General features: G+C 48.9%; 1 protein-coding gene across 4 annotated transcripts in view; it reads right to left on the bottom strand.

The window, feature by feature from the left end:
- ARHGEF18 (Rho/Rac guanine nucleotide exchange factor 18) overlaps positions 1 to 19,205 on the bottom strand; it is a 96,985-nt gene extending 77,780 nt beyond the window's left edge. For 2 of the 4 annotated variants that reach the window (XM_063700911.1, XM_019015678.4), the window contains exon 1: positions 19,021 to 19,205. The gene's annotated coding sequence lies outside the window, so the exon portion shown is untranslated. The remainder of the gene's footprint in view (positions 1 to 19,020) is intronic. The other 2 variants (XM_031004198.3, XM_063700910.1) reach the window with 2 other exon arrangements.
- Between the last annotated feature and the right edge of the window lie 5,442 nt (positions 19,206 to 24,647).

The following is a 24,647-nucleotide window of genomic DNA, read 5'->3' as shown; positions in this document are numbered from 1 at the left end:
CATCCCAGTACTCACTCTGTCACCTGGTGATTAAAGCCACCCCTATAGCTGTCTGTCATCTCCAGCTTTGATAAGTAAGCTTTCTACATCTTTATCTTCCCAAATTACAAGTTAAATGACTGACCGAGACACAGCAGAGGACAGAACCGTGGGTGGCTTCCTACTAAGTTAACATCAGCCCATTAATTAACAGCTTTGTGAACTTCCATCCACCGATGAGCATGGCTAAAAGATGATTACCTCACGACCATCTTGTTTGTTTGTTTATTTTTTGGAGACAGTCTCGGCTGGAGTATAGTGGTGTAATCATAGCTCACTGCAGCCCCAAACTCCTGGGGCTTAAGTAATCCTTCTCCCTATCTCCCAAGTAGCTGGAACTACAAGTGCACACCACCACGGCTAATTAAAAAAGATTTTTTTGCCGGGCGCAGTGGCTCACGCCTGTAATCCCAGCACTTTGGGAAGCTGAGGCGGGCGGATCACGAGGTCAGGAGATCGAGACCATCCTGGTCAACACAGTGAAACCCCGTGTCTACTAAAAATGCAAAAAATTAGCCGGGCATGGTGGCGGGCGCCTGTAGTCCCAGCTACTTGGGAGGCTGAGGCAGGAGAATGGCATGAACCCAGGAGGTGGAGCTTGCAGTGAGCCGAGATCGTGCCACTGCACTCCAGCCTGGGCAACACAGCAAGACTCTGTCTCAAAAAAAAAAAGAAAAAAAAAAAAGCTTTTTGTTTTTTGTGTTTTTTTTGGTAGAGACAGGGTCTTGCCATGTTGCCCAGGCTGGTTTTGAACTCCTGGGCTCAATCGATCCTCCTGCCTTGGCCTCCCACAGTGTTGGGATTGCAGGCATGAGCCACCATACCCAGCCCATAACTATCTTAATATCTCTGCGTGCTTCTGATCCTGCCCTCAAAAATATGGTGTGGGACGTGGTTAGATGCTTTCTATTTCCATGTGTTTGATCCTGATTCGCTGGCTGAAATGCCAAAGGTCACGGGAAACTGTGACTTGCTTTCCAGTTCTTGCAAGATCCTATAGTGTCAGATGCAACTAGTAAGGGGACTCCTCCAACTCAACAATAAAAAACAAATACTCCCATTCACAAATGGGCAAAGGATGTAAACAGACATGTCTCCAAAGAAGAGATGCAAATGACCAGTCAGCACATGAAAAGACGCTCAACATCAGTAGTCACCAGGGAAACGCAAAGCAAAACTGCCCACTTCACACCCACTAAGATGGTATAATTTATTTTATTTCCTTTTTTTTTTTTTTTTTTGAGACAGAGTCTTGCTCTGTCACCCAGGCTCCAGTGCAGTGGCTCGATCTCAGTTCACTGCAACCTCCACCTCCTGGGTTCAAGTGATTCTCCTGCCTCAGCCTCTTGAGTAGCTGGGATTACAGGCGCCTGCCACCACACCCGGCTACTTTATGTATTTTTAGTAAAGACGGGGTTTTGCCATGTTGGCCAGGCTGGTCTGGAACTCCTGACCTCAGGTGATCCGCCCACCTTGGTCTCCCAAAGTGCTGGGATTACAGGCTGAGCCACTGTTCCTGGCCTAAAATGGTATAATTTAAAAAACAGAAAATTACGTGTCTCGGTGAGAAGGCAGCGAAACCAGGACCCTCATACACTGCTGGTAGGAAGGTAAAATGGGGCAGCTGCTATGGAAGACAGCTTGGTGGTTCCTAAAAAAGTCTAGCATAGGCTGGGTGCGGTAGCTCACGCCTGTAATCCCAGCACTTTGGGAGGCCGAGGAGGCCGGAATACGAAGTCAGGAGTTCGAGACCAGCCTGACCAACACTAAAAATACAAAAATTAGCCGGGTGTGGTGGCGCGCCCCTGTAATCCCAGCTACTTGGAAGGCTGAGGCAGGAGAATCGCTTGAACCCGGGAGGCAGAGGTTGCAGTGAGCCAAGATCACGCCATTGCACTGCAGCCTGCGTGACAGAGCGAGACTCCATCTCAAAAAAAAAAAAGAAAAGAAACCAAACAAAAAAACACAAAACGTGGAAATAAGTGTGCATGTATAGATGAATGGATAAACAAAACGTGACATACACACACACTGTAATATTATTCGGCCTTAAGAAGGAAGTTCTGACACACAGATGGACCTTGAGGACACTATGCTCAGTGAAATAAGCCAGTCACAAAAGAATACATCGTATGTGACTCCACTTCTAGGAGGTCCCTAGAGTTGTCAGATTCATAGAGACAGGAAGTAGAATGGTGGGTGCCAAGGGCTGGGGAGGCAGATGGAGAGTGAGTGTTTTATGATGACAGAGTTGCAGCTTGGGAAGAGAAGAAAGTTCTAGAGATGGATGGTGGTGATGGTGGCATCAGCAATGTGAATGTGTTTAATGCCACCAACCTGTGCACTTAAAAAATGATTTTTTTAAAAAAAGATGCCACTTGGCTGGGCGCGGTGGCTGACACCTGTCATCCCAGCACTTTGGGAGGCCAAGGCGGGCAGACCACTTGAGGTCAGGAGTTCAAGACCAGCCTGGCCAACATGGTGAAAGTCTACTAAAAATACAAAACTTAGCTGGACATGGTGGTGTGCACCTGTAATCCCATCTACTTGGGAGGCTGAGGCAGGAGAACTGCTTGAACCTGGGAGGTGGAGGTTGCAGTGAGCTGAGATCACACCACTGCCCTCCAGCCTGGGCAACAGGGCAAGACTCTGTCAAGAAAAGAAATAGAAAAGAAAAGGGAAGGGGAGGGGAGCGGAGGGAAAGGGAAAGGGGAAGGGGAAGGGAAGGGGAAGAGGTAGAGGAAAGGAACAGGAAGGAAAGAGAGAAGCTTGGTGTGCAACTTCATTTTTAACATATCTGACAAAAGAAAGTGCCTAAGGCCAGGTCTCATGTGGAGAGGCCCTGCGCTGCCCAGGCTTGTTCTGAGATCCTCTGCTTCCTTTTGTGCAAATTTCACACTATTTTCTGGTATCAGGATGGAGGGACCTTCAATATCACCTATAGATATTGCAGATGCTGAAAAAGCATCTGCCTTGTGAGTATTTCTCTTGACACTGGGTACAGGCCAGATGCTGAAGTATAAGAGGTCCCAGCAAAACTATTCCACCCTCTGAGGCCTTCTCAGGAAGGGCAGTGCGTGGCATCTTTTAAACAATTATGTTAATTCTATTGACTGGGCAGAAATCAAAATGACAAGGGTGAAAAACCTTTTTTTTTTTTTTTTTGAGATGGAGTCTCAAGCTGCCGCCCAGGCTGGAGTGCAATAGCACAATCTCAGATCACTGCAACCTCTGCTTCTCAGGTTCAAGCGATTCTCGTGCCTCAGCCTCCCAAGTAACTGGGATTATAGGTGCATGCCACCACACCCAGCTAATTTTTGTATTTTTAGTAGAGATGGGGTTTTACCGTGTTGGCCAGGCTGGTCTTGAACTCCTGACCTCAGATGATTTGCCGGCCTCAGCCTCCCAAAGTGCTGGGATTACAGGCGTGAACCACATTTTGATGAAAAGAAGACTGATTCTGAAAAGATTAATTCAGGTCTAGTTACATAGCTGAAATCTTCCAGAAAGCTGGAAGATTTATATACATATGTGTGTGTGTATGTATGTGTGTATATATACACACACACATATATATGCATATGTGTGTGTATATACACATATATACACGTACGTGTGTATATACACATATATACACGTACGTGTGTATATACACATATATACACGTACGTGTGTATATACACATATATACACGTACGTGTGTATATACACATATATACACGTACGTGTGTATATACACATATATACACGTACGTGTGTATATACACATATATACATACATATGTGTATATATATACATATATACGCGTATATATCTGTATATATATATATATATATATATATATTTCAAGCCAACAATTTTAATGTGGGAAATAAACAGCAAATAAATGTCAGCAGAGGTGACTCTAAGAAGGACAGAGGAAACCAAACACCTGAGAGAGGCCGGGGGTTTCTCTTTCAGCAGATCAAAAGCAATCAGTCACAGGCGGAAGGCAGGGCAGAAAAACAGGTGTGCAGAATGCCAGAAAAAAACCTGTTTGCCTTCAATGGGTGGGGAAACTATTCAAGGGCACTGCATTTCTGGAAAAAGGGAACTGAAATGATGTCAGGGCTGGTGAACCTTAGAAAAACCCTTCACAGGCCGGGCATGATGGCTCACGCCTGTAATCCCAGCACTTTGGGAGGCGGAGGCGGGTAGATCACGAGGTCAGGAGTTCAAGACCAGCCTGGCCAACATGGTAAAACCCCATCTCTGCTAAAAAAAAAATACAAAAAAATTAGCCGGGTGTGGTGGCAGGCACCTGTAATCCCAGCTACTTGGGAGGCTGAGGCAGGAGAATCGCTTGAACTTGGAGGGCGGAGGCTGCAGTAAGTAAGCTGAGGTCGCACCACTGCACTCCAGCCTAGGCAACAGAGTGAGACTCCATCTCAAAAGAAAAAAGAAAGAAAGAAAGAAAGAAAAACCCCTCACAGGCCAGGCACGATGGCTCACGCCTGTAATCCCAACACTCTGGGAGGCCGAGGTGGGCCTTGGCTCAAGTGTGAGTTCAGGTGTTTGAGACCAGCCTGGCCAACATGGTGAAACCCCACGTTTACTAAAAAATACAAAAATACAAAAATTAGCTGGAGGTGGTGGCAGGCGCCTGTAATCCCAGCTACTTGGGAGGCCGAGGCAGGAGAATAGCTTGAACTCAGGAGGTGGAGGTTACAGTGAGCCAAGATTGTACCACTGCACTCCAGCTTGGATGATAGAGTGGCCTCCATCTCAAAAAAAAAAAAAAGACTCTTCATTAGTTTCCAATCTAATCCAAACTCTCGCAGAGGCCAACCTTTCCACAGCATGGACTGGGACTGCCATTAAGTCTTTTTTTTTTTTTTTTTTTTTTTTTAAGAAACAGGGTCGGCCGGACGCGGTGGATCACGAGGTCAGGAGATCAAGACCATCCTGGCTAACACGGTGAAACCCCATCTCTACTAAAAATACAAAAAATTAGCCGGGCGAGGTGGTGGGCGCCTGTAGTCCCAGCTACTTGGGAGGCTGAGGTAGGAGAATGGCATGAACCCAGGAGGTGGAGCTTGCAGTGAGCCGAGAACGCGCCACTGCACTCTAGCCTGGGCGACAGAGCGAGACTCCAACTCAAAAAAAAAAACAAAAAACGGGGTCTTGCTCTTGCCCAGGCTGGAATGCAGTGGTGCAATCACGGCTCACTGCAGTCTCGAACTCCTGGACTCAAGCGATCTTCCTGCCTCAGCCTCCCAAGTAGCTGGGACTATAGGTGCACACTACCTACCTGTAGTCACCACGCATGGCTAAGTTTATATATTTCTTTTTGTAGAGATGGGGTCTCACTATGTTGCCCAAGCTGGTCTTGAACTCTTGGGTTCAAGTGATGCTCCCGCCTTAGCCTCCCAAAGTGTGAGATTACAGGCATGAGCCACTGCACTCAGCCGGTCTTGTTGTTTTAATCTGGGGGGACTCAAACTCTATGTTGAACACCCCCAGGCTTGCAAATACCACAACAGATCATTACTCCCTTAGAAAACACACTGCAGGATAAAGAGGGGCCCCTCCGGGAGCTGCTGCTCATGGATGGGCCCAGATTGTGAAGAGGCCAACCTGGGACACAGCTGCTGAGCTCATGAGACAGGTGAGGGCCTCCTGTTCCCTAACCCGCATCCCTCGCCAAATTTACAGTCAGGCCATTGTGGCCCTAGAAACAGAACTGTAAAAATGATGAGTCTACTGTAGGGGCTGGTGAACCCCTACTGTCTGTGGGCTGGCCACCTGTTTTTGTAAATAAAGTTTTATCAGAACACGGCCACACCCACTTGTTTCTCTGTTGTCTGTGGCTTCTTTTGAGTTGAGTGGCTGTGACAGAGGCTATGTGGCCTGCAAAGCCTGAAATATTTATTATCTGGCTCTTTCTCTTTTTTTTGAAACAGGGTCTCACTTTGTCATCCAGGCTGGAGGCTGTGGTGCGATTTCGGCTCACTGCAACTTCAACCTCCCGAGTTCAAGCAATTCTCCTGTCTCACCCCCCAAGTAGCTGGGATTATAGGCATAAGCCACAATGCCTGGATAATTTTTGTATTTTTAGTAGAGATGGGGTTTCACCATGTTACCCAGGCTGGTCTCCAACTCCTGGGATCAAGTGATCTGCCCACCTCTGCCTCCTGAAGTGCTGAGATTACAGGCGTGAGCCACTGCACCCAGCCTACTACCTCTTTTTTTTTTTTTTTTTTTTGAGACGGAGTCTCGCTCTGTCGCCCAGGCTGGAGTGCAGTGGCGCGGTCTCGGCTCACTGCAAGCTCCGCCTCCTGGGTTCACGCCATTCTCCTGCCTCAGCCTCCCGAGTAACTGGGACTACAGGTGCGGCCACCACGCCCAGCTAATATTTTTGTATTTTCAGTAGAAACGGGGTTTCACCGTTTTAGCCAAGATGGTCTTAATCTCCTGACCTCGTGATCCGCCCGTCTCGGCCTCTACCTAGCTCTTAACAGAAAAAATTTGCTGGCCCCTGGCCTACTATATCTAATTGGTTTGTTCCGGAAGGGAGAGCCTATTTCCAAGAATTCAAATGCAACCAGCTGGGCTCATGCAGTCTGGGAACTCCCAATGCTCTATCCCTGATGTGCAGAAGGAACCGGAATAAAAGGAGTGGCAAAGTGGATTCGCTGTGCAAAGTCATTACTGAATTCCAGACGCTTGAAATTGCCCATTCTGGGAGCAAACAGGCCACAAACAAGTAGCAAAGAGGTTGGTTTCTTTTTTTTTTTTTGAGACTCAGTCTCACTCTGTCACCCAGGCTGGGGTACAGTGGCTCAATCTCGGCTCGCTTCAACCCCCACCTCTTGGGTTCCAGTGATTCTCCTGCCTCAGCCTCCTGAGTAGCTGGGATTACAGGCGCCCGCCACCACACCCGGCTAATTTTTGCATTTTTAGTAGAGACGGGGTTTTCACCATGTTGGCCAGGCTGGTCTCGAACTCCTGACCTCAGGTGATCCACCCACCTTGGCCTCCCAGAGTGTTGTTGGGATTACCAGCGTGAGCCACCATGCCTGGCCAGTGGTTGGTTTCTGAGCATCTCAAGTTCCCTACCATCCTGAGTATGATGGCTATAACTTTTTTTTTTTTTTTTTTGAGACGGAGTCTTGCCTTGTCGCCCAGGCTGGAGTGCAGTGGCACGATCTCCGCTCACTGCAAGCTCTGCTTCCCGGGTTCACGCCATTCTCCTGCCTCAGCCTCCCAAGTAGCTGGGACTACAGGCGACCGCCACCACGCCCGGCTAATTTTTGTTTTTTGTTTTTTTTTTTTCAGTAGAGACGGGGTTTCACCGTGTTAGCCAGGATGGTCTCAATCTCCTGACCTCATGATCCGCCCGCCTCAGCCTCCCAAAGTGCTGGGATTACAGGCGTGAGCCACTGTGCCAGGTGGCTATAACTATTAATATAAGTCAGCAACCAGCTCCTACGCTAGGAAAATTCCAGAACCTTGCAAAGACCTTCATTAGCATTCCTTTTAGAACTGCAACAGTGTGAGCTTGAATATATTTTAACATATCCTGTGTCTCAAGGTCAGCTCGTAAGCTAGGTGCAGGGGAAGGCAGCTGGTACAGCTTTGTTTTTTGCCCTCTCTGAATCTATAACACTTTTGTGTTTGATGAAGGTGGTATTTGAATGCAGGGGAAGGAAAAGATTATATGGAGTATAGGCACGTGGCCAGACATTTGACAGACTGTAATATCAGATTCCTACTCATATGTTTTGGCAAATTATATTCACAGAGAATTCAGATTTAGAAGCTTTTCAAAAAGAATCTGGAGGCCAGGTGTGGTGGCTCACGCTTGTAATCCCAGCACTTTGGGAGGCCGAGGTGGGTGGATCACCTGAGATCAGGGGTTTGAGACCAGCCTGGCCAACATGGTGAAACCCCGTCTCTACTAAAAATACAAAAATTAGCCAAGCGTGATGGCACGTGCCTGTAATCCCAGCTACCTGGAAGGCTGAGGCAGGAGAATCGCTTGAACCCAAGCGGATGGTGGAGGTTGCAGTGAGCTGAGATAGTGCCAATGCACTCCAGCCTAGGTGACAGAGAGAGACTCCGTCTCAATAACAACAACTACAAAAAGAATCTGGTGTTCTCCTGAAGACCTCCTCTTTCCTCTCTGCAATTAACTGGTTCTAAAGAGTGAGACCTTCTACATTTACTTCAACTTCAAAATACTGGAAAATCACTGTGTTGTAAAGAGCCTAAGAAATGAGTACCAATAGCTTGTAAACTCGTTCTAGGCTGGGAATGGTGGCTCCCACCTGGAATCCCAGTGTTTTGGGAGGTTGAGGCAGGAGGATCCCTTGAGCCCAAGAGTTTAAGACCAGCCTGGGCAATATGGTGAAACCCCATCTCTACAAAATAGCATTACAAAAACCAACAATTAGCCAGGTGTGGTGGTGCATGCCTGTGGTCCCAGCTACTCAGGAGGCTGAGGCGGGAGGATTGCTTGAGCCTGGCAGGTAGAGGTTGCAGTGAGCTATGATCGCACCACTGCACTCCAGCCTGGGCAACAGAGCAAGACCCTGTTTCAAAAACAAAAACTAAAACAAAACAAATTTGTTGTTTACAAATCGCTAGAAATAGGAGGTTCCTGAAGTGGGCTGAACAGTGTCCCACCAAAATTCATGTCCACTGAGAACCCTGGAATATGGACTTCTTTGGAAAGAGAGCCTGGGGAAGAGGTCATTAGTTAAGGATCTCGCGATGAAATTTCGATTTAGGGTGGGCCCTAGAGCCTATGACTGGTGTCTGTGTAGAGAAAGGAGAGGGAGATTTAGAGACACAGATACAGAGGGGAAACACACACACAGGTGAAGGCCACGTGACCACGGACGGTGTGGAATGACGTGGCTACAAGCCGAGGAATCCCTGGGGCCACCTTTTAGAAGTTGGAAGAGGTCGCTGGGCGCGGTGGCTCACGCCTGTAATCCCAGCACTTTGGGAGGCCGAGGCGGGCGGATTGCCTGAGGTCAGGAGTTTGAGACCAGCCTGACTGACATGGTGAAATCTCGTCTCTACTAAAGTACAAAAAATAAGCTGGGCATAGTGGCAGGCACCTATAATCCCAGTTACTGGGGAGGCTGAGGCAGGAGAATCTCTTAAACTCAGTACACAGAGGTTGCAGTGAGCCAAGATCATGCCATTACACTCCAGCCTGGGTGAGTGAGACTCCATCTCAAAAAAATAAAAATAAAAATAAAGCACCCGAGTCTGTCGCACACAATAAAGGTGAGTTCGGTTTGGTAACACTTTGCATCCTATTATTGTACGTGTGCCCATTGGATCACGGTATAGAATGTTCTGTTTTTGGTCAAAACAAAATGCACCCATCTGAAGGAGCTACAAGAGAGTCCCAGAGGCCCCTGTCTTCAGGCCCAACCATCAGGCGAACGAACCTTCCAGACCAACAGAAAGCTATCCTCATGCTAAAATACTCCAGGACTGGGATGTTCAGGTCGGATTAGCTCCACGATCTATCTAAAAGGCCTTTTAATAGAGACATGGCAAAACCCCGTCTCTACTAAAAACACAAAAATTAGCCGGGTGTGGTGGTGGGCGCATGTAATCCCAGTTACTGGGGAGGCTGAGGCAGGAGAATCACTTGAACCCGGGAGACGGAGATTGCAGTGAGCCGAGATTAAGCCACTGCCCTCCAGCCTGGCTGACAGAGCGAGACTCCATCTCAAAAAAAAAAAAAAAAAGAGAGAGATCCTCCTGCCTCAGCCTCGCAGAGCAGGTTTGCTTTGGGTTTCTACCTAACTGTGTTTCTCCTTTTTGTGACTTGACAACTGTTATCCAGATCAGTCGGTATTTACAGGACAACAGAGAACGCAGCCCAAGAAGCTCCTCGAGCATCTAACTGGCTCCCTGGAGCCAGGACAGGGAAGGGATCAACAATGAACACACAAGGTCAGGTCAACTCAGTGAAACGGCCCGAGGGCAGCCCGTACCTGCCTCTGGCAAGGTGCTCCTTACTATTCCTTCACATTTCTTCTTACAGATTACAAATAACTAGGCCAGGTGCAGTGGCTCACACCTATAATCCCAGCACTCTGTGAGGCTGAGGCAGGAGGATCTCTTTTTTTTTTTGAGATGGAGTCTCGCTCTGTCGCCCAGGCTGACGTGCACTGGCTCAATCTCGGCTGACTACAACCTCCGCCGCCTCCCGGGTTCAAGCGATTCTCCTGCTTCAGCCTCATCAGTAGCTGGGATTACAGGCACCAACCACCACGCCTGGCTAATTTTTGTATTTTTAGTAGAGATGAGGTTTTGCCATGTTGGCCAGGCAGGTCTTGAATTCCCAACCTCAGGTGATCTGCCTGCCTTGGCCTCCCAAAGTGCTGGGATTACAGGTGTGAGTCATTGAGCCCAGCAGGAGGATCTCTTGAGCCCAGGAGTTCAAGACCAGCCTGGGCAACACGGCAAGGCTTCATCTCTACAAAAAATAAAAAATTAGCTGGGCACGGTGGCACACACCTGTAGTGCCAGCTACTTAGGAGGACAAAGCGGGAGGATTGCTTGCGCCCAGGAGGTCAAGGCTTCAGTGAGCTGTGATTCCTCTATCTTGGGCAACAGAGCAAGACCGTCTCAAAAAAAAAAAAAGAAAGAAAAAGCTAAGTTTAGGCAACAACGTAAATGAACCTTGTAATCGTTATGCTAAGTAAAAGAAGTCACATTAATACATCAAGTATACTGTAAGATTCCACTGATATGAAAAGTCTAGAATAGACAGATCTAGAGACAGAAAGTAGGGTCGTGGCCGCTGGGGGCTGGGAGGGTGGGGGAATGGGCAGTGAAAGCTATGGGTGTGAGCTTTTCTTGTGGGTGATGACAATGTTCTGAAATTATAGTAGTGACAGCTGCACCACTCTGTGAACATAGTAAAAATCACTGATTTGGCCGGGTGTGGTGGGCTCACGCCTGTAATCCCACCACTTTGGGAGGCCAAGGCGGGCGGACTGCTTGAGGTCAGGAGGCCTGCACCTGTAGCCCCAGCTACTTGGGAGGCTGAGGCAAGATAATCAGTTGAACCCAGGAGGCGGAGGTTACAGTGAGCCGAGATCGCGCCACTGTACTCTAGCCTGGGTGACAGAGTGAGACTCTGTCTTAGAAAAGACAAAACAAACACATTGAATTGTACACTGTAAAAGGGTGAGTTCTGTGGTATGTGAATCACATTATCCCAATTTTAAATTTGCTATAATATAATATAAATTGTGATCATATAATTATCTTGGCCAGCAGCAGCTGGTCAAGAGGGCTTTCTGGGTCACGCCTGGGCTATACCTGCTCCGAGGCTCTCACCTTGTCACATTGGATGGCACAGACACACTTTGTAACCTTCTCCTACGTGCTCCTACATGGCAGGGACCAGCACATGGGCACACTGACATCTCCTGGGCATTAGGCAATCTATTAACCTAGCCCCACACCACTTATGGGGCAAGCTGGTCCCCTTTCCTTTAGGGTTCTCTTAGCTTTACCCCCCAGTCCTCCTGCCACTCAGTCTCAAACCATTCCTTAAAATTCTGTCCCATTGCCACTGTGCTTCCAGTTCTTATTCCATCTCTTCCTCTCTTTGTAACTGCTTTATTGAGATAGAATTATCATACCACACAACTCACCCTTTGACAGCATCCAATTCAATGGTTCTTAGTATGTTCACAGAGTTCTGCATCTGTCATCACAATCTATTTTATGTATTTATTTATTTTATTTTTTGAGACAGAGTCTCGCTCAGTTGCCCAGGCTGAAGTGCAGTGGCAGGATCTCAGCTCACTGCAACCTCCGTCTCTGGGGTTCAGGCAATTCTCATGCCTCAGCCTCCCGAGGAGCTGGGTCTACAGGCACGCGCCACCACACCTGGCTAATTTTTGTATTTTTAGTAGAGATTGGGCTTCACCATGTTGGCCAGGCTGGTCTCGAACTCCTGACGTTGTGATCTGCCCGTCTTGGCCTCCCAAAGTGCTGGGATTACAGGCATGAGCCACTGCGCCCAGCCTACAGTCAATTTTAGAATGCCTTCATCACCTCAAAAAGAAACCCCATTACCTTGGCCATCACTCCCCACTCCACTACCCCCAGCCTGTGGCAACCACTAATCCACTTTCTGTCCTTGTGGATTTGCCTGTTGTATACATTTCATATAAATGGAATCCTACAGCAGGTGGCCTTTGGGGACTGGCTTCTTTCACTGAGCAAGTTTTTTCCAGGTTCATCTGTGTATCAGAACTTCTTTTTCACGGCCAAGTAATATTCCACAGTATGGCGGGACCACATTTTATGTATCCATTCCTCAGCTGATGAACATTTAGGTTGTCTCTGCTTTCTGGCTACTTGGAATAATGCTACTATGAACATTCCTCTGCAAGTTTTTGTGTAGACCTACGTTTTCATTTGCCTTAGGAATCTACAGAGGAACAGAATTGCTGGGTCCTACATTAACTCAAGGTTTAAGCTTTTGAGGAACTGCCTGTTTCCTAAGGCAGCTACACCAACCTATATTCCCACCAGCAGTGTATGAGGGTTCCAATTTTTCCATCTTCCCATCTCTCTTAGGGATGGGCACAATGGCTCATGCCTATAATCCCAGCACTTTGGGAAGCCAAGGCAGGCAGATTGCTTGAGTTCAGGAGTTCAAGACCAGCCTGGGCAACATGGTAAGACCCCTGTCTCTCCAAAAAATAAAAAAAAAATTAGCCAGGCGTGATGGCATGTGCCTGTGGTTCCAGCTATTTGGGAGGCTGAGGTGGGAGGATCACTTGAGCCCAGGAGGTTGAGGCTGCAGTGGGCTATGATTGTGACACTGCACTCCAGCCTTGGGGACAGGGCAAGACCCTGACTCAAAACCAAAACAAACAAAACCTCATTGGTTAGGAGCCCCCAAGTGGACATCACAAAGGGTCACACGGACCCACCACTGGCCACCACACCCCGGCATTGTCAGCGCTACAGAGCTGATCCCTTGCTGCCTCCAGCGCCCAGGGATGCTGAAATCCTTTGCTCTACATTCTACCTGGTCCGTCACTATCCATTTCACCCCTGTAAGGGAACTAATGAGTCTGGTAATCCCCATTGTGGATAACTTCCCAACTTACTATTGTTTCTAAATTCAATTTTGCTCTTCAAATGAAACGTCAGCAAATTAGAGGTATCCATACACAGAGTGTAACTGGGATGTCCCTGTATGCAAGATGATGCTAGATTCCTGCCAAGTAATCTGACATGGTCCTCCCCTCCTTCCATCCCACACTGCAATGAGAGAGCACCTGCTCAGGACTCCCTCTTTTCATTTATAAATATTTATTTATTTATTTAGAGATAGGGTCTTGCTCTGTTGCCAAGGCTAGAGTGCAGTGGTGTGATCACAGCTCTCTGCAGCCTTGACCTCCCAGGCTCAAGCAATCCTTCCATCTCAGCCTCCCAAGTAGCTGGGGCCAGAGGTGTGAGCCATCACACCTGGCCAATTTTTCAATTTTTTGTAGAGATAGGATTCTTGCTATGCTATCCAGGCTGGTCTTGAACTCCTGGCCTCAAGTAGTCCTCCTGCCTCAGCCTTCCAAAGTACTGGGATTACAGGTGTGAACTGCTGTGCCCGGCCAATTTTTGTTTTCATTTTTGAGCTGAGACTTTCTCCAGACCAACTCCCTCTTTTCACTTTCTCTCCTCCTGAAACCCACCCATAAGAATGATGAACTGAGCCAGGTATGGTGGCCGATGCTTGTAGTCCCAGCTACTCAGGAGGCTAAGGCAGGAGAACACTTTAACCCAGGAGTTTGCATTTAGCCTGGACAACACAGCAAGACCCTAACTGTTTTTTTAAAAAAATAATAAGATGTCCTGGAATTAAATACTGATGACTGTTGCTTAACTCTGTGAATATACTAAAACACACCAAATGGTACACTTTTAAAAGGTGAATTTTATGCTGTGCTAATTATATTTCAATAAAGCTGCTGTATTAAAAAAGTGACGTGAATTAAAAATGTAACCATCCACCATCCACAATGTGTTAAACGTGTACTGTTAGTGAAACCTTTAGAATATATATTTTTTCAACATATGACCATAAATCAGTGTATGAAGCCATGCATGGTGACTCACATCTATAATACCAACATTTTGGGAGACGAAGGTAGGAGGATCGCTTGAGCCCATGAGTTTGAGACCAGCCTGGGCAACCCTATCTCTAACACACACACAAAAATACAAAAATTAATTGGGCGCGGTGGTACGCACCTATAGTCCTAGCTCCTTGGGAGGCTGAAGTGGGAGGATTGCTTGAGCCTAGGAGGTCGAGGCTGTAGTGAGCTGTGATCGCACCACTGCTCTCCAGCCCAGGTGATAAGAGCGAAACTCTGTCTCAAAAAAAAAAAAAAAAAAAAAGGCCAGGCGTGGTGGCTCACGCCTGTAATCCCAGCACTTTGGGAGGCCGAAGTGGGCGGATCATGAGGTCAGGAAATCGAGACCATCCTGGCTAACATGGTGAAACCCCATCTCTACTAAAAATACAAAAAATTAGTCAGGCGTGGTGGCAGGCACCTGTAGTCCCAGCTACTCGGTAGGCTGAGGCAGGAGAATGGCGTGAACCTGGAGATGGAGCTTGCAGTGGGCCAAGATCACGTCACTGCACTCCAGCCTGGGGGACAGAGCAAAACTCTGTCTCAAAAAAAAAAAAAAAAAAAAAAAAAAAAAAGAAGGAAAAAAAACATTAGTGTATCCACTGCTTTGAACATATTGAACATAATCAGACTAGAACTCTATACTCAGTTGAAACTATGAATCTATCTCTGACAAAAGCAGAGAAGAAAGCGAACTTAATTTAGTTCACATACAACTTAATTTGCATCACAAAAATGAGAACAACTGCTGTCACCGAATGCTCTCGGAGGACATTATTTTACCCAGTTTCCCTCCCTCACCCAGTCAGCCACAATCCTCCCCCAAAAAAATTCCTCCAGGCAGCTGCGGGGCTTCCACTGGTGCTGTTTTGCACCTAGAGAGAGAGTTTTCAAAACACAGTAGTAGTTCTTGACCATCTCAGGGGGAAAGTAAAGTTTACCTAACAAATAACAAAGAAACAGCGATTGGCTGGACTTCATATAAGGTCTCTGGGCTTTTAAATGATTTTCAGGAGGTGGCAGCAAAAATGTTTTGTAAGTCATAGAGTTTGAAGAGATGGAAACATGACCCAGGATGAGTGAGAATGAGGGAGATCTTGACACACGATCTGAACTATGTTAAACATGTGCTAGGTAAACACCCAGGGAGGCACAGCCAGTCACCACGGCCCTGGCCCACAAAGGGCAATGGCCTTGAAGCCGTAATTGCTACTGTGTGACAAGAATGAAAATTATACTACAGCTATGCCAGAAACAATGTATGTGCTACTTCCCCTTTCAAAGTGGGGACATTCTCAAGTCGATTTAAGCAAGAAAGAGAGAAAGAACCAAAGAATCTCTTTTCTTTCTTTTTTTTTTTTTTTTTTTTGAGACAGAGTCTAGCTCTGTTGCCCAGACTGGAGTGCAATGGCGTGATCTCGGCTCACTGTAACCTCTGCCTTCCAGGTTCAAGCGATTCTCCTGCCTCAGCCTCCCAAGTAGCTGGGATTACAGGCGCAGGCCACCACGCCCAGCTAATTTTTGTATTTCTTAGTAGAGATGGGGTTTCACCCTGTTGGCCAGGCTGGTCTCAAACTCCTGGCCTCTCTGCCCACCTCGACCTCCCAAGGTGTTGGGATTACAGGTGTGAGCCATGGTGCCCGGTCTCTTTTCTGCTTCTCTAAGGTATGCCATTTAAAAATGAAATATGACCGGGCGTGGTGGCTCATGCCTGTAATCTCAGCTGTCTTGGAGGCCAAGGAGGGGATATTACCTGAGGTCAGGAGTTCGACATCAGCCTGGCCAACATGGCGAAACCCCGCCTCTACTAAAAATACAAAAAATTAGCTGGGCGTGGTGGCACACACCTGTAATCCCAGCTACTTGGGAGGCTGAGGCAAAATTGCTCAAACTTGGGAGGCGGAGGTTGTAGTGAGCCAAGATCACACCACTGCACTCCAGCCTGGGCGCCAGAGCGAGACCGTCTCAAAAAAAAAAAAAGAAAAAAGAAAAAGGAAACACACTTTGAAGTATATATACACAATGGCATGGTTAAATCTAGCTTAGTAACAAATGTAGCACTTCACATAGCTCTCATTTTTGTGGTGAAAGTAATTAACATCCACTCCTCTTGCATTTTTCAAGAATATGTCATGTTGCACATGATAAATACATACACTGTTATCTGTCAGTTAAAAAAACAAAAACAAAAACCATAGGCTGTGGCAGCTCACGCCTGTAATCCTAGCACTTTGGGAGGCCGCGGTGGGAGGATCACCTGACTCCAGGACTTCAAGACCAGCCTGGGCAACATAGCGAGACCCCACAAAAAAAAATTTTTTTTTTTTCTTGAGATGGAGTCTTGTTCTGTTGCCCAGGCTGGAGTGCAGTGGCACGATCTCGGCTCACTGCAACCTCCACCTCCTGGGTTCACGCCATTCTCCTGCCTCAGCCTCCTGACTAGCTGGGACTACAGGCAAACGCCAACATGCCCAGCTAATTTCTTGTATTTTTAGTAGAGACGGGGTTTCACCGTGTTAGCCAGGATGGTCTCAATCTCCTGACCTCGTGATCTGCCCCCGGGGCCTCCCAAAGTGCTGGGATTACAGGTGTGAGCCACCGCACCCGGCCCAAAAAAATTTTAAAAACTAGCCAGACGTGGAAGCGCGTGCCTGTAGTCCCAGCTACTTGGGAGTTTGTGGCAGGAGGATTATTTGAGCCCAGGAGTTCGAGGCTGTAGTGAGCTATGATTGTGCTATTGCACTCCAGTCTGGGCAACAGAGTGAGACCCTGTCTCTAAAAAGAAAAAAAAAAATTTTAAGTAAAATCACATACTAATTTCAGAAGAAAACAAAAACGAAATAAGCTATATAAACCAAAACAAAGTAACGTTTACAAAAACGAAATGTATTATGCCTGCCAGCTGTTTGCTCTTTTTTGCTCTAGAACAAACACATCTTCATTTTTTTTTTTTTTTTTCGCAAAAAGGCTTGCTGACTTACAGAAATAGGAAACTACTGATAAAGCGTAAACCCTGACTCGGTCCAAACAACATCCGAGATGCTCAAATTTTCCAAACTCTTTATAATTTGGAATGTTAACCCAAACATCCAAGCCTGGGAGCATTCGCATATGCAAAGGATGTATAATACTGATGGAAAGTTTGCCATATGCCAGACACTTCTGTGATGCACCTTACACAGATTACTTCATAGAAACCCCAACCAACCCTTATTCCCATTTTAAAGATGGGAAGACGGAAACTTAGTGAAGTTACGCGGCTAACAGGTGGTGGAACTGGGACCAGAACCCAGCTCGGATCTGACCTCAAGCCTGTGCTCCTGACACTTCTTTTTTTTTTTTTTTTAGACAGTCTTGCTCTGTCGCCAGGCTGGAGTGCAGTGGCCCGATCACGGCTCACTGCAACTTCTGCCTCCCGAGTTCAAGTGATTCCCCTGCCTCAGCCTCCAGAGTAGCTGGGACTACAGACGCCCGCTACCATGCCCGGCTAATTTTTGTATTTTAGTAGAGATGGGGTTTCACCATGTTGGCCAGGATGGTCTCGATCTCCTGACCTCGTGATCCACCCATCTTGGCCTCCCAAAGTGCTGGGATTACAGGCTTGAGCCACCGCGCCCAGCCTCTCCTGACACTTCTTACAGCTGGAGGATTAATCATTCACTCAGACACCTGCAAAACTCATCCCTTGGCCACTGGGCTGTCTATACTGTCCTGAACTCTCTCTCTGGTCAATGGGAAGAGAATGGGGCCCTTCAAAGCTACTGGCTGGAGCTTCATCTCCGCGAAAACAAGGCAAAGGGGAAAAGGTGTGTTGGCCGCTTCGCTTCCGTGGTAAAACTTTAAGAATGTTTTTTAATCCTGTGGTCCAGGCTTTAATCTCAACAGAGCAAGAGATAAGGGGCAGATAGCTACAGCAAAACACTCAAGTGCTAGTCGAATTAACGCAGGAACAGAAAACCAAATACCGCTCTTTCCCACTTGTAAGTGGAGCTAAACCTTGGGTACTCATGGACACAAAGAAGACAACAGAAACTGGGCTCTACAAGAGCGGGGAGGGAAGGAAGAGGTCAAGGGTTGAAACTAACTATTGGGTACTATGCTCAGTACCTGGGTGACGAGATCAGTCACACCCTAAACCTCAGCATCACGCAATATATCCAGGTAACAAACCTGTACATGTACCCCCTCAATCTAAAATAAAAGTTGGAATTTAAAAACGTAAAACAAAACGAAACATACAAGGACCAGGGGAAAGCTTCTCGTTCCCGTCCGCAATGAAAGCACCAACTGAGTTCTTATACAAGAAACTAAACCCCATGGCACAGATAGTTCTCACGATTTTGCACCCAAACGCTCCCTGCCAGGGAGGGCTGTCTGCTCCGGGGTGTGAGGGTTCTCCCGGGAGCCCTGAAATACGACGGTGCTGGGTATTGTGGTGGGTTCCATTCCATCCCTGGTCCTGCCCCGGGCCCTCCTGACCGAGGAGCAGAGGCTGGGGCCCGAGTGACCCCTCCTCTCCTCTCCTGGAGGAGAGTAAGCCGCAGCACCCCAGGACTGGCTGGGGCTCGGACGGAGCCGGCGGGCATCGTCTGCACCTCTGCACCCTGCAATCGCCGCCTAGAGCCTCCATGCATTGAAGGAGCAGCCTGCACCCCAGCACCCGTTCGCTTGCCTGGAGAAGTCCCCCAGGAGCCGGCAGGAGGCCCGAGGCAGCCCCGGGGGTCCCGCGCCCCAGGCCACCCCCTGAAGAGACCGAGGGCCCCCTCCTGAGCCCCGTTTTCCTCGGGACCGCCCCGCCGCCGTCCTCACCTCGGCCCGATCGCGCGCAGGCCGCTCTCCGCCAGCTCCTCTGCCGCTCTCCGCCAGCTCCTCCGCCACTCTCGCAGCCGCCTCCGACGCCTCCGCCCGGCCTCCCCGAATCCACAGTAGCTAGCAGCTGGGAGCCGGAAGCGGGAAGCCGCGCGAGGAGAGCAGCGCATGCGCGATCCCGCCTCGGAGGCGGGGCAGAGGGCGTGACCCGGAAGGAGGCGTGCCCTCGAGGGCGGGGCGCTCCCGGGGACCTGGGGCTGCTGCTCCCCGAGCCGCGGGGAGGAGGCGTCGGCTCGGCCTTGAGAGAGGCGCGGGCACCGAAGTGGGAGGGTGCTCGCGGCGAGGGTGAGGGCGACTTTTGAGGGGCGGGTCAGCGGGGTTGGGGGGCTTTTTGAAGGAGATCAATGCGAGCTTGGCTGTCAGTAGGGCCGGGGGCTCTGAGGGGACAGCTGGGTTGCGGGGATCCGGAGGGAGAGCAGCAGGGTTAGGTGGGCGTTTTGTGGCGTTAATGGAAGCCTGGGTGATTAGCGGGGCTGGGGAGGGAGTCCTGAGGAGGACAGCGGTTTGGAGAATCTCAAGGGGGGTACAGCACAGTTAGGGGGACCCTGAGGGAGGACAGCGGGGTTGGGGGACCCCAAGGGAGGACAGCGGGGTTGGGGGGACCCCGAGGGAGGACAGCAGAGTTGGGGGACCCCGAGGGAGGATAGCGGGGTTAAGGGGACCCCAAGGGAGGACAGTGGAGCTGGGGGTGTTTTGGAAGAATCAACGGATGCCTGGAGGGGTTGTCAGTGGGCTCCTACGGGCTCGTTAGGATTGGAGGTACCTAAGGGGGGCACTCCCAGTGGTGGGGAGTCTTAGCGGGGAGAGTCCAAGAAATGGAGAGGGCAGGGTCTGTCACCTGAGAAAAAAGAAGCAGCATCAGGGAGTGGTGGGGGGATCACTTCAGCCCAGGAGTTCAGGACCGCCAGTCTGGGCAACATAGCAAGACCCCATCTCTACAAAACATTTTTTAAAATGAGCAGGGCATGGAGGCGCCTGCCTGTGGTCCCAACTCCTCCAGAGGCTGAGGTGGGAGGATGACTTGAGCCTGGGAGGTCCAGGCTGCAGTGAGCTATGATCGTGCCTCCAGAGGCTGAGGTGGGAGGATGACTTGAGCCTGGGAGGTCCAGGCTGCAGTGAGCTATGATCATGCCACTGCACTCCAGCCTGGGCAACAGAGCAAGACTCTGTCTCAAAATAACAACAACAAAAAAGAGGCAGCATAGACTTCAGAAAGGCGGGTCTGGGAAAAATGAATCATATACCTCTCCAGTGGTCTCAGACACCCCAACATACATACCATCAGATCCCCTAAACACAGGCACCCAGGCAGGTGCCATTGGATACCCAAAACAGGCTTCTAGGTAACCCCCAAATATGTCAGACACTCCACATAGGTCCAGCAGATACTCCCAAACACATACTAGATAACCCCAATACAGATGCTGTCAGATACCCTCAAACAGGTGCTCAGAGTCTGAAACACATACCATACCCTCCCCCATCCACTTCCACACAGGTGCTATTTGGCAGATGTGGATAGGCCAGATGCTTCCCCCAGCACCAGCAACCTCTCAATTGCCATCAGACACCCCAGTCTTGAGGTTGCCTGTCTAATCCAAGTCCTGCCACAGGGGAGGCAGTTGAACAGTAACCAGGAGTCGAGCAGAACAGCTCTCACCAAGGCTGGCTGGTCAGCCAGGCCCAGAAGATCTCCCCATGGCCAGGCAAGACGGCTCATGCCTATAATCCTAACACTCTGGGAGTCCGAGGAGGGAGGATCACTTGAGTCCAGGAGCTTTGAGATCAGCCTGGGAAACCTCGCATGACCCAGTCTCTATTTTAGAAAAAAAGATTTCCCCAAACCCAATCACTTCAAAACATGCACAATATGTTGTTGAGAGTCCCCAGTTCAGAAGCTGGAGGGTCGCGTCCCCACATGGACTAGCCTTCAGTTCAAGTCCAACCTTCATGGTCCAGAGGAAGGGAGCATGTTCAGGGAATTGGATGTCCCAGAAATGCAAGACGTAATTCACCAGGCACCCTACTGCAGCTGAGGTCAGAAACTCTAACACGGGAGTTTATGAGGGCTCAATGGATGGGCAGCTGTTCCTTCTCTGAGTAGCTGTGGCTTATGGACTTAGGGGCATGAACCTTATTTTTTTCCCTTTTTTTTTTTTTGAGACAGGATCTCACTCTGTCACTTAGGCTGGAAGTGCAGTGGCACAATCATAGCTCATTGCAGCTTCCATCTCCTGGGCTCAAGTTGTCCTCCCACCTCAGCCTCCCAAGTAGCTGGGGCCACAGGCACGCACCACCACGTCTGGCTAATTTTTTTGTAGAGACAGAGTTTCGCCATGTTACCTAGGTTGGTCTCGAACTCCTGAGCTCAAGTGATCTGCCCGCCTGGGCCTCCTATGATGCCGGGATTGTAGGCGTGAGCCATCATGCCCGGCCTTTGAACCTTATTTCTTTCTTTCTCTTTTTCTTTTTTTTTTTTTTCTTTCTTGAGACAGAGTCTCACTCTGTCACCCAGGCTGCAGTGTGGTGGCACCGTCCAGGCTCACTGCAGCCTCCACCTCCTGGGTTCAAGTGATCCTCCTGCCTCAGCCTCCCGAGTGCTGGAATTACAGGTATGCACCACCAAGCCTGGCTAATTTTTGTGTTTTTTTTGTTTTTTTTTTCAGTAGAGTCAGGGTTTCACCATGTTGGCCAGACTGGTCTTGAACTCCTGACCTCAAGTGATCCTCCCACCCCGGCCTCCCAAAGTGCTGGGATTACAGGCGTGAGCCACTGGGTCTGGCCATCAGCCTTATTTCTATAGCTATCTTGGTTATAGGAAACTTCAGGTGGACACAGCCCTCCCCTAAACATAGAAACCAACTTTCTCAGAGACAACTAGGAAGGAGAAACATCTCCCATCTTTCTTTTATCCATCCAACCATTCTGCATTTATGAGTCTTTTTTTTTTTTTTTGAGACGGAGTCTCACTCTGTTGCCCAGGCTGGAGTGCAGTGGTGCCATCTTGGCTCACTGCAAACTCCACCTCCCAGATTGAAGCAACTCTCCTGCCTCAGCCTCCCGAGTAGCTGGGATTGCAGGCACCCGCCACTACATCTGGCTAATTTTTGTATTTTTTATAGAGATGGGGTTTTACCATGTTGGCCAGGCTGATCTTGAACTCCTGACCTTAGGTGATCTGCCTGCCTCAGCCTCCCAAAGTGCTGGGATTACAGGCGTGAGCCACCACACCTGGCCTCATTTATGAGTCTTTAGCATGGACCAGGGGCTCTAAGAGCTAAGGAGATGCAAGGAGCTTAGGCCCAGAGCAGGGTTTTCTCAGCTTGGCACTTTCGACAATTAGGGCTGGATAATTCTCGGTGGTGGTGGCAGGGGTGGTCTCCTATGCACTGGAGGGTGTTGAGCAGCATCCCTGGTCTCTACCTCCTAGATGCCAGTGGCTCCCCTGGTCCTGAAAAAAATGCCTCTAGATGTTTCCTTGGCTGAGAGCAACTGGCCTAAGAGACATTCAGACACTTATCCAGCCTAATTCCAACTTCCTGGAGGAAGTGGGCCTGGGCTTTGTCTTAAAAGGATGAGTAAGAGTTAGGTAGGAGAGGGAGTTCCAGGAACAGCGCTGGATGAGCAAGGCACAGCGTATGTGTATGATGTGTATGAACAGCCATGAGACTTCAGGGTGGCTGGGCCGTGGAGTCCGGAGAACCTGAGTAGTAGGAGAGAAGCGTGGAGGGATAGGTGGGGTCGAATTATAAATAACCTCAAAGGTCAAGGCCAGGAACAGGACTGTCTGGCGTGGTGTCTGTTCTCTGAAAAGCATCCCAACTTTATCGTGGAGACCCACCTTCTCTAATTACCTGGAGTGTGACTCATTCTCTGTTCTGTTTGTTTAACTTACTGTGAGGCTGTTTCCTCCGTGGGACAGACTGTCACGTCTGACTTTGAATACCTTTAAAAGCAGGTAGGCCTGTGGGGAGTTATACCTTGGGAGGACCTTTCTTAGCCTGCTGGGAATGAGACATGGGTGTTTTGGCCCCTGCATGCCTCCTGACACAGATGGGGAGGGGTTTGTGGTCAGAGAACAGGGTTAGGGTCTGTGATTTATTTTTTTATTTTTATTTTATTTATTTATTTTTTTGAGACAGAGTCTCACTCTGTCAACGGGCTGGAGTGCAGTGGTGTGATCTCAGCTCACTGCAACCTCTGCTTCCCGGGTTCAAGTGATTCTCCTGCCTCAGTCTCCCAAGTAGCTGGGACTACAGGCAGGCGCCACCACACCCAGCTAATTTTTGTATTTTTAGTAGAGACGGTGTTTCACCATGTTGGCCAGGATGGTCTCCATCTCTTGACCTCGTGATCTTCCCTCCTCAGCCTCCCAAAGTGCTAGGATTACAGGCGTAAGCCACCACACCTGGCTTGGTCTGTGATTTATTATTATTTTTATTTGTTTTTGCAGCTTTGCAGAGGCAAGCGTCTATGATTTAAATGCTAGCTTTGCCTCTTACTGGCTGAAAGACTTTAAATGACAATAACAAAAAATGAAGAGGATGATGATGATACAAGATACCATTGCTCGTGTGTACCGGACATCATGCTAAGTGAGTGCTACCCACATCATTTTTCTTTCTTTTCTTTCTTTTCTTTTTTCTTTCTTTTTTTTGATACAGAGTCTCGCTCTGTCGCCCAGGCTGAAGTGCAGTGGTGCAATCTTGCCTCACTGCAACCTCCACCTCTTGGGTTCAAGGGATCCTCCCACCTCAGCCTCCTGAGTAACTGCGATTACAGTCATGTGCCACCATGCCCCGCTAATTGTTTTGTGTTTTTAATGGAGATGGGGGTCTCACCATGTTGGCCAGGCTGGTCTCAAACTCCTGACCTCAAGTGATCTTCCCACCTTGGTCTCCCAAAGTGCTGGGATTACAGGCGTAAGCCACCACGCCCAGCCTTTACCCACATTATTTCTTTTTTCTTTTTAGGAACAGGGTCTTGCTCTGTGGCACAGGCTAGAGGGCAGTGGCAAATCATAGCTAACTGTAGCTTTGAACACCTGGGCTCAAGCAATGTTGCCACCTCAGCCTCCCGAGTAGCTAGGATTATAGGCGAGTGCCACCACACCTGGCTAACTTTTAAACATTTTTTTTTGTAGAGACGAGGGTCTCACTATATTGCCCAGACTCCTGAACTCAAGGGATCCTCCTGCCTCAGCCTCCCAAAGCGCTGAGATTACAGGCATGAGCTTCCGCGCCCGGCCCCACATCATTTCTTTCACACAAACTCAAATCTTTCTTGACCTCAAAGGGTTGTCCTGCAAATCAAAATCAAATGATGTCCCCAGGAGAAAGAGCTTAATTCCCACCACCCTGAGAGTGGGCTGGATGTCACAACTCGTGGGCGGATCGCTTGAGGCCAGGAGTTCGAGACCAGCCTGGCCAACACGGCGAAACCCCATCTCTACTAAAAATACAAAAGATTAGCCAGGCATGGTGGCATACGCCTGTAATCCCAGCTACTCAGGAGGCTGAGACAGGAGAGTAGCTTGAACCCAGGAGGTGGAGGTTGCAGTGAGCCAA

Source organism: Gorilla gorilla, chromosome 20 (assembly GCF_029281585.2).
Source record: "Gorilla gorilla gorilla isolate KB3781 chromosome 20, NHGRI_mGorGor1-v2.1_pri, whole genome shotgun sequence".
In the NCBI taxonomy this organism is placed as follows: Eukaryota; Metazoa; Chordata; class Mammalia; order Primates; family Hominidae; genus Gorilla; species Gorilla gorilla.
This window is presented reverse-complemented; position numbering and strand designations above follow the sequence as displayed.